This window comes from Pseudorca crassidens, chromosome 7 (assembly GCF_039906515.1).
Source record: "Pseudorca crassidens isolate mPseCra1 chromosome 7, mPseCra1.hap1, whole genome shotgun sequence".
Classification (NCBI taxonomy): domain Eukaryota; kingdom Metazoa; phylum Chordata; class Mammalia; order Artiodactyla; family Delphinidae; genus Pseudorca; species Pseudorca crassidens.
Genome location: NC_090302.1, coordinates 52,631,695 through 52,638,426, shown reverse-complemented (window position 1 = coordinate 52,638,426; position 6,732 = coordinate 52,631,695). Strand labels below are relative to the sequence as shown.

At 41.3% G+C, this 6,732-nt stretch overlaps 1 pseudogene; it reads left to right on the top strand.

The window, feature by feature from the left end:
• Positions 1 to 3,315: 3,315 nt before the first annotated feature.
• On the top strand, positions 3,316 to 5,138 carry LOC137227045 (importin subunit alpha-1 pseudogene; annotated as a pseudogene).
• The last annotated feature ends 1,594 nt before the right edge of the window (positions 5,139 to 6,732 follow it).

Here is a 6,732-nt window from a genome sequence, read left to right as displayed (position 1 = left end):
GTGGCCTTGATAACACATTTCATAGTGTGCTTTCCTTCTTCCCTGTCTCCCCTTATTCCTTCATTTTTGTCTCCTGGGATCACTTTCCAAATAAACCACCAGGACTCAGGTCCTTGATGCCTTCTGCTTTTGAAAGAACCCAAATTAAGGCAGACATTGATAGTTCCATGTTTATCTATTATAACCCCTAGAATTATTGTAAGAAATAACGTAAGTAGTATCATTTAGCAGGATGCTGTCATAGTAACATTTAAAACATGGGCATTGATATAGAGGTCAGGGAAGAGCAGTGAGGAAACTGATATTGGAGACTGGAAAAAAAAGATGTATTATGCAGTGACAAAACACTTGGTAAACTGTTGTCTGTGATGACTTGGAAGAACACACTATATGTTACTGAGACTGTAGCTTGAAGGGAAGTGGTTGTCAGAAATCAGTGCAATGGAATATGTTGGCTTTTATTTTCTACTTTTAGCAAATTATTACAAAAAAAAGATAACCATGGGTGAATGGATAAACAAAATATGGTATATATATACACAATGGAATATTATTGAGCCTTAAAAAGGAAGGAAATTCTGGTACATGCTACAACACGGATGGACCTTGAAGACATTATGCTAAGTGAAATAAGCCAGTTACAAAAAAGACCAAATATGTAAAAAAGGATTCCACATAGATGAGATACCTAAAGTTGTCAAATTCATGGAGACAGAAAGTAAATGGTGGTTGTCAAGGGCTGGGCCAAGGGAGAATGGGGAGTTAGTGTTTAATAGGTACAGAGCTTTAGCTGGGGAAGATTAAAAGAGTTCTGTGGATGGATGACGATGATGTTTGTACACAATGTAAATGAAGTCAATGCCACTGAATGGTACATTTACAAATGGATAAGACGGGTAAATTTTGTTGTGAATATCTTTACTACAATAAAAAAGGAGATAACCTCAGAATGGAATTGACCAGTTTCCACACAGGATAAAAGGGATTAGAGAGTGCAGACATTTGGTACCAAAGGTTGGAAAAGCTATTGCTTCTAATACTAAGCTGTTGATCCAAATACTAAGAGATAAGCATGGAAAAGGATTTATGCAACAAAGGCCCAATAAAACTCAGCCCTGTGGCAAAGATCAGATTGAGGGCTTGGCCTTCTCACCTGTACCATAATTCTAGACAGCTTTAAGAAAGTCATCACTGAAATCAGAGAGGAAGAGAGGGGTGGTGATAAAGCAAAGAAATAAATCAGGTCTGAAAATCATGATTAGGAGAGAATTTTGGGTATGGTTACTGGTACATGAAACTGAATGGAAGCAAATAGATCAGAAGTTGATTATGTGTCTTAGGGTACAGTGATTGCCAACGAAACCACAAACCTGGACTGAAAATCCCTTTAACTATGTGAGGCTTAAAACAACCTTCAGGCATCCACATTTATACCAGCTTGAAGTGTGCAGTGAAAACTGTACAGCCCTGAAGGACCGTTTTTTCCTCAATAGCAACTTTGAAAATGGACAATAAAGAATTCTCAGAAGGCAGAGCCAGAAGCCAGGAGCAATGTGTAAGAGAGTTGCTCCCAGAAAGCAGAATCAGTGGTATGTGTTCCCATTCCTCCACGGGAGTACTGATGGTTTTCATCCTCTCCCTGTCCCACCATTGAGTGGGTGTGTTGGGATGAGATGAAGGAGAAAATGACTTGTCTTTTTAATTCAAAGCCTGCTGGACCACAGGGAGTCCCATCTAGACGGATGGCATGGACTGTGTGTATTCTGGAGACGCAGAGCTTTGAAATGGCTACAGCGGCTGGTTGGGACTTCTGAGTTGTTTCTCAAAGTTGTTGCTGGGGAGGAGCAAGTGTGTTCTTTGTGTGAGAATGAGAGTCAAATGGAAGAGCTGACTGTGGCCAAGACTTCGATGTGTTCACCATCACTTGTTTTCCTTCATACTGGGTACACAACTAGACTACATTTCTCAGCTTCCCTTGAATCTAGATGTGGCTAAGTGACAGAGATCTGACCAATGTGGATGCAGGAAAAACTGATGTATGTGACTTCCAGGCACGGCCCATACGATCCTCCCAGGGGGTCATCTTTTCTCTTTCTGGAATGCAGGGATGGGTACATCTCCTAGGAAAAACTTGGGATTCACTTGTTGAAGATGGCAGAGCCACAAAATGAAGAGGGTCTGGGTCTCTGAATCACACTTGAAAAAAATGTATCCCATCAGGAACAACCTTACTGGGCTGTGATAAGAGTAAGAAATAACTTTTTTTGTGACAGCCACTAATTTTACTTTTTCCTGTACCAGGGACTAGATTTACCTCTACTGACATACTACTATAAAGATAATATATGCTTGAATATAGATGATTTGGTGAAGTCAGAAAGTAAAAGGAAATAAAAACTCTTTTTCCACTCCCCAGAGTTAACCACTTTTAATATTTTAGTGTGTGTTCTTACTAACATTTTTTTCTATGCATTTATTTTTGCATAAAAACATTCATACGTCTTAGGTGGAAATATTATGAAGAGAGTTTTGGTGATAGAAAGTATTTCCCAATCTGGATCTCTAATTGCTCAGATTATTCAACATATGTTTTAAAAATGTAAACTCCAGGGCTTCCCTGGTGGCGCAGTGGTTGGGAGTCCGCCTGCCGATGCAGGGGACATGCATCCGTGCCCCGGTCCGGGAAGATCCCACATGCCGCGGAGCGGCTGGGCCCGTGAGCCGTGGCCGCTGAGCCTGCGCGTCCGGAGCCTGTGCTCCGCAACGGGAGAGGCCACAACTGTGAGAGGCCCGCGTACAGGAAAAAAAAAAAAAAAGGAAACTCCATAGTTGATTAAAATCATTAGCAATAAAAATGAACTTGAAGAGATTTTTCTTATCTTACTGATATTCATACATGCTATGAAGCAAAGAATTGTCTGTTATTTTCACCATTTCACGCTCAGCGAGTTAACACAGTGACAGGCAAAAAGAGGCACTAAATAACTATCTGTTGAGTAAACTGACATATGAATGAATGGATGAATGAATGAATGAGCACAATTCTGCTTTAGTACAACAGGAAAAAAGTTGTTCATTAATCATCCTGGCAGGTCTAAACTATGTAAATAACCATTTTAGATGGGTTGTATCAGTTGTTTTAAACATACATCAGAGATGCTAAGATATGCCCTTTGAAGGGTGGAAGGAAGAATATTGCTAATGAAAATATTTCTTCTTCCGTACCACACCATCCTTGGGCTGACCGTGGTGGACGTCTCGAGCGCAGTCGATCCGCAGCCTGTGCGCCCCGCACCGCCTCCTGTGGAAGCTTGAGCCGGCTGTGTAGCTTTCTCCCTTTGTCTCATAACCACGTCCACCAATGAGAATGCTAATTCACCAGCTGCCCGCCTTAACAGATTCAAGAACAAGGGGAAAGACAGTCCAGGAATGAAGCGGCACCGAACAGAAGTTAGTGTGGAGCTCAGGAAAGCTAAGAAGAGTGACCAGATGCTGAAAAGGAGAAATGTCAGCTCTTTTCCAGATGATGCTGCTTCTCCACTGCAGGAAAACCCCAACAACCAGGGCACTGTAAATTGGTCTGTTGATGACATTGTCAAAGGCACAAATAGCAACAATTTGCAAAGCCAGCTCCAAGGTACAAAAGCTGCTAGGAAACTGCTTTCCAGGGAGAAACAGCCCCCTATAGACAGCATAATCCGGGCTGGTTTGATTCCAAAATTTGCGTCCTTCTTGGGCAGAACTGATTGTAGTCCCATTCAGTTTGAATCTGCTTGGGTCCTCACTTACATTGCTTCCGGGACATCAGAACAGACCAAGGCTGTGGTAGATGGAGCTGCTATCCCAGCATTCATTTCTCTGTTGGCATCTCCCCACACTCACATCAGTGAACAAGCTGTATGGGCTCTAGGAAACATTGCAGGTGATGGCTCGGTTTTCCGAGACTTGGTTATCAAGTACGGTGCAGTTGACCCGCTGTTGGCACTTTTGGCGGCTCCTGATTTGTCATCTTAACATGTGCTTACTTACGTAATCTTACCTGGACACTTTCAAATCTTTGTCGCAACAAGAATCCTGCACCCCCCCCCCCCCTTAGATGCTGTTGAGCAAATTCTTCCTACTTTAGTTCGTCTCCTGCAACATGATGATCCAGAAGTTTTAGCTGATACCTGCTGGGCTATTTCCTACCTTACCGATGGTCCAAATGAACGGATTGAAATGGTTGTGAAAACGGGGGTTGTACCTCAACTGGTGAAGCTTTTAGGAGCTACTGAATTGCCAATTGTGACTCCCGCGCTAAGAGCCGTAAGGAATATCATCACTGGGACAGATGAACAGACTCAGGTTGTAATAGATGCAGGAGTACTTGCCATCTTTCCCAGCCTGCGAACAAACTCCAAAACTAACATTCAGAAGGAAGCTACGTGGACGATGTCAAACATCACGGCTGGCTGCCGGGACCAGATACAGCAAGTTGTACATCATGGCTTAGTCCCGTTCCTTGTTGGCGTTCTCTCTAAGGCCGACTTTAAGACACAAAAGGAAGCTGTATGGGCTGTGACCAACTACACAAGGGGTGGAACAGTTGAGCAGATCGTATACCTTGTTCATTGTGGCGTAATAGAACCGTTGATGAACCTCCTAACTGCGAAAGACACCAAAATTATTCTGGTTACTCTGGACGCCATCTCAAATATCTTTCACGCTGCTGAGAAACTAGGGGAAACTGAGAAACTTAGTATAAGGATTGAAGAATGTGGAGGTTTGGACAAAACTGAAGCTCTACAAGACCATGAACATGAGTCTGTGTACAAAGCTTCATTAAACTTGATTGAGAAGTGTTTCTCTGTGGAGGAAGAGGCAGATCAAAATGCCAGAAACTACCTCTGAAGGGTATATGTTCCAAGTTCAGGATGGCACTGCTGGGACCTTCAGCTTTTAGACTGTACATCTGAGGCATAAAGTTGTTTGTTGTGTACTGTGTCTGGTAGAAGTTTGTCTTACTGTTTCTCTACTAGGAACTCTTTACACATGGTTTGTTATTGTAGCACTTTTTACAAAGAAACTATACTTGAACAGTTCCAAACTGTACATACTGTATGAAGCTTCTCCTCTCAATGGGTTTCCTATTTCTATGTGGAATTTCATATCTTGCAGTGTCCTGTAAATAAAGATTAAATACCAAAAAAAAAAAATTCTTCTTCCGTAAGAAAAGAGTGGAAGTAGAAATAAAGAACAGCAGAATACAGGCCACATCCTTGCCCCAGGCTGTAGTATCCACCTGACAATATATCAATATAATTTAAATGGATCTTGAGTTTATAGGCTAAACAGAAAGGTATGACCTTCAAGTCTTTTTATAACTTGAATTCTCCATTCTAGAATTCCTAATATGACTTCATTTCTCCATTAAGCAGCATGAATACTAAAGTAATTTTTTTTAAAGGAAGGCCCTTTTAAATCTGAGGGATTTTTCTCTTTAAAGACAGACTATTTGGGAAAAATTCTTAGGTCACAACTTTCCAAAACCGTAGCTACTGCTCCCATGAATTACTGCATATAACATTTCAGAGAAATTTTAGGTCAACCTGGTTTCTTTCTCCTTTGATGATTCTTTTTGTTAATTTTCCTTATACTTAAAGGGTTTTTCTTCCCCTTATGGTTAAAATGCAAAATTTTTGCCAGAGTTTGTCTAAGTGTGTTTGCCAGTTTTCATCAAATGTGATATGGTGACTTTCAGTTTGTTCATTTGTCTTTTTCAATTCAGGTAGGTTCTTTAATTATCTTAATCACAGACTGATGGTGTGTGGCTGCCTCACTCCAGGGGCCTCCTAAAACCAGAGACTATGTCTTATCTTAGCCATATGTATATCTTCAGCCTTTGGCATAGCAGTGATGGGTGACTAAAGTAATGAAGATTAGAGTCACCTGGGAAAATCTCTAGTAAAGGAAGTATCCATGCATTGATAGAATGACATTTTACTGCCTTTGACTTCCACATGATTTCATGGATCTACTGGACCACAATGATTGTGAAACTTTGGTCAGGTGATTTGCTTTAAGTGATGGGATATTAGTAACTGTGATGCCAGCAAAAACCTGAAGAGCATTTGTACATTGATGCTTGCTCTCTTCAGATGCCTAGGGAACCCTGAGACTGCCCTGTGAAGATGGTAAGCTAGAAGCCCACTAGAAGATGCAGTGCCACATGGAGCAATGATGAGCTAATTCAACTTAGGTGCCACCCCTCCCCCTCTAGACCACCTAGTTTACCTACAGCCAGACATCTGAGTGAGATCATTTTTGACCATCCAGCTTCAAACAAACTCAACCAGGCCAGAAATACTTCTCACTGACCCACAAAACTGCAAGAGAAATCCAAATATTTGTTGTTTCAGGCCACTGACTTCCAGGGTAATTTGTTATGCGGCAAAAGCTAATTGATACAGGAAACCACTGAATTATTCTAATTAGAAGGATGACATTAACTGATTTATATTTTAAAAGGATAACTCTGGATAATATATTCTTGGGAAGTGGGTCCAAGAATGGAAACAGCAGTTAGGAAGCTATTGCAATAATCCAGTTGAGTGATTTAGTGGGTCTGTTCCAGGGTGACGGCAGATCTCTCTCAGAGGAGAGAACTGAATACACTTAAAACATAGTCTGAGGAAGAATTGGTTTTGAGGAATTGTTTTGTCCAGAGAGAAAAATGGTAAAAAACACCCTGCA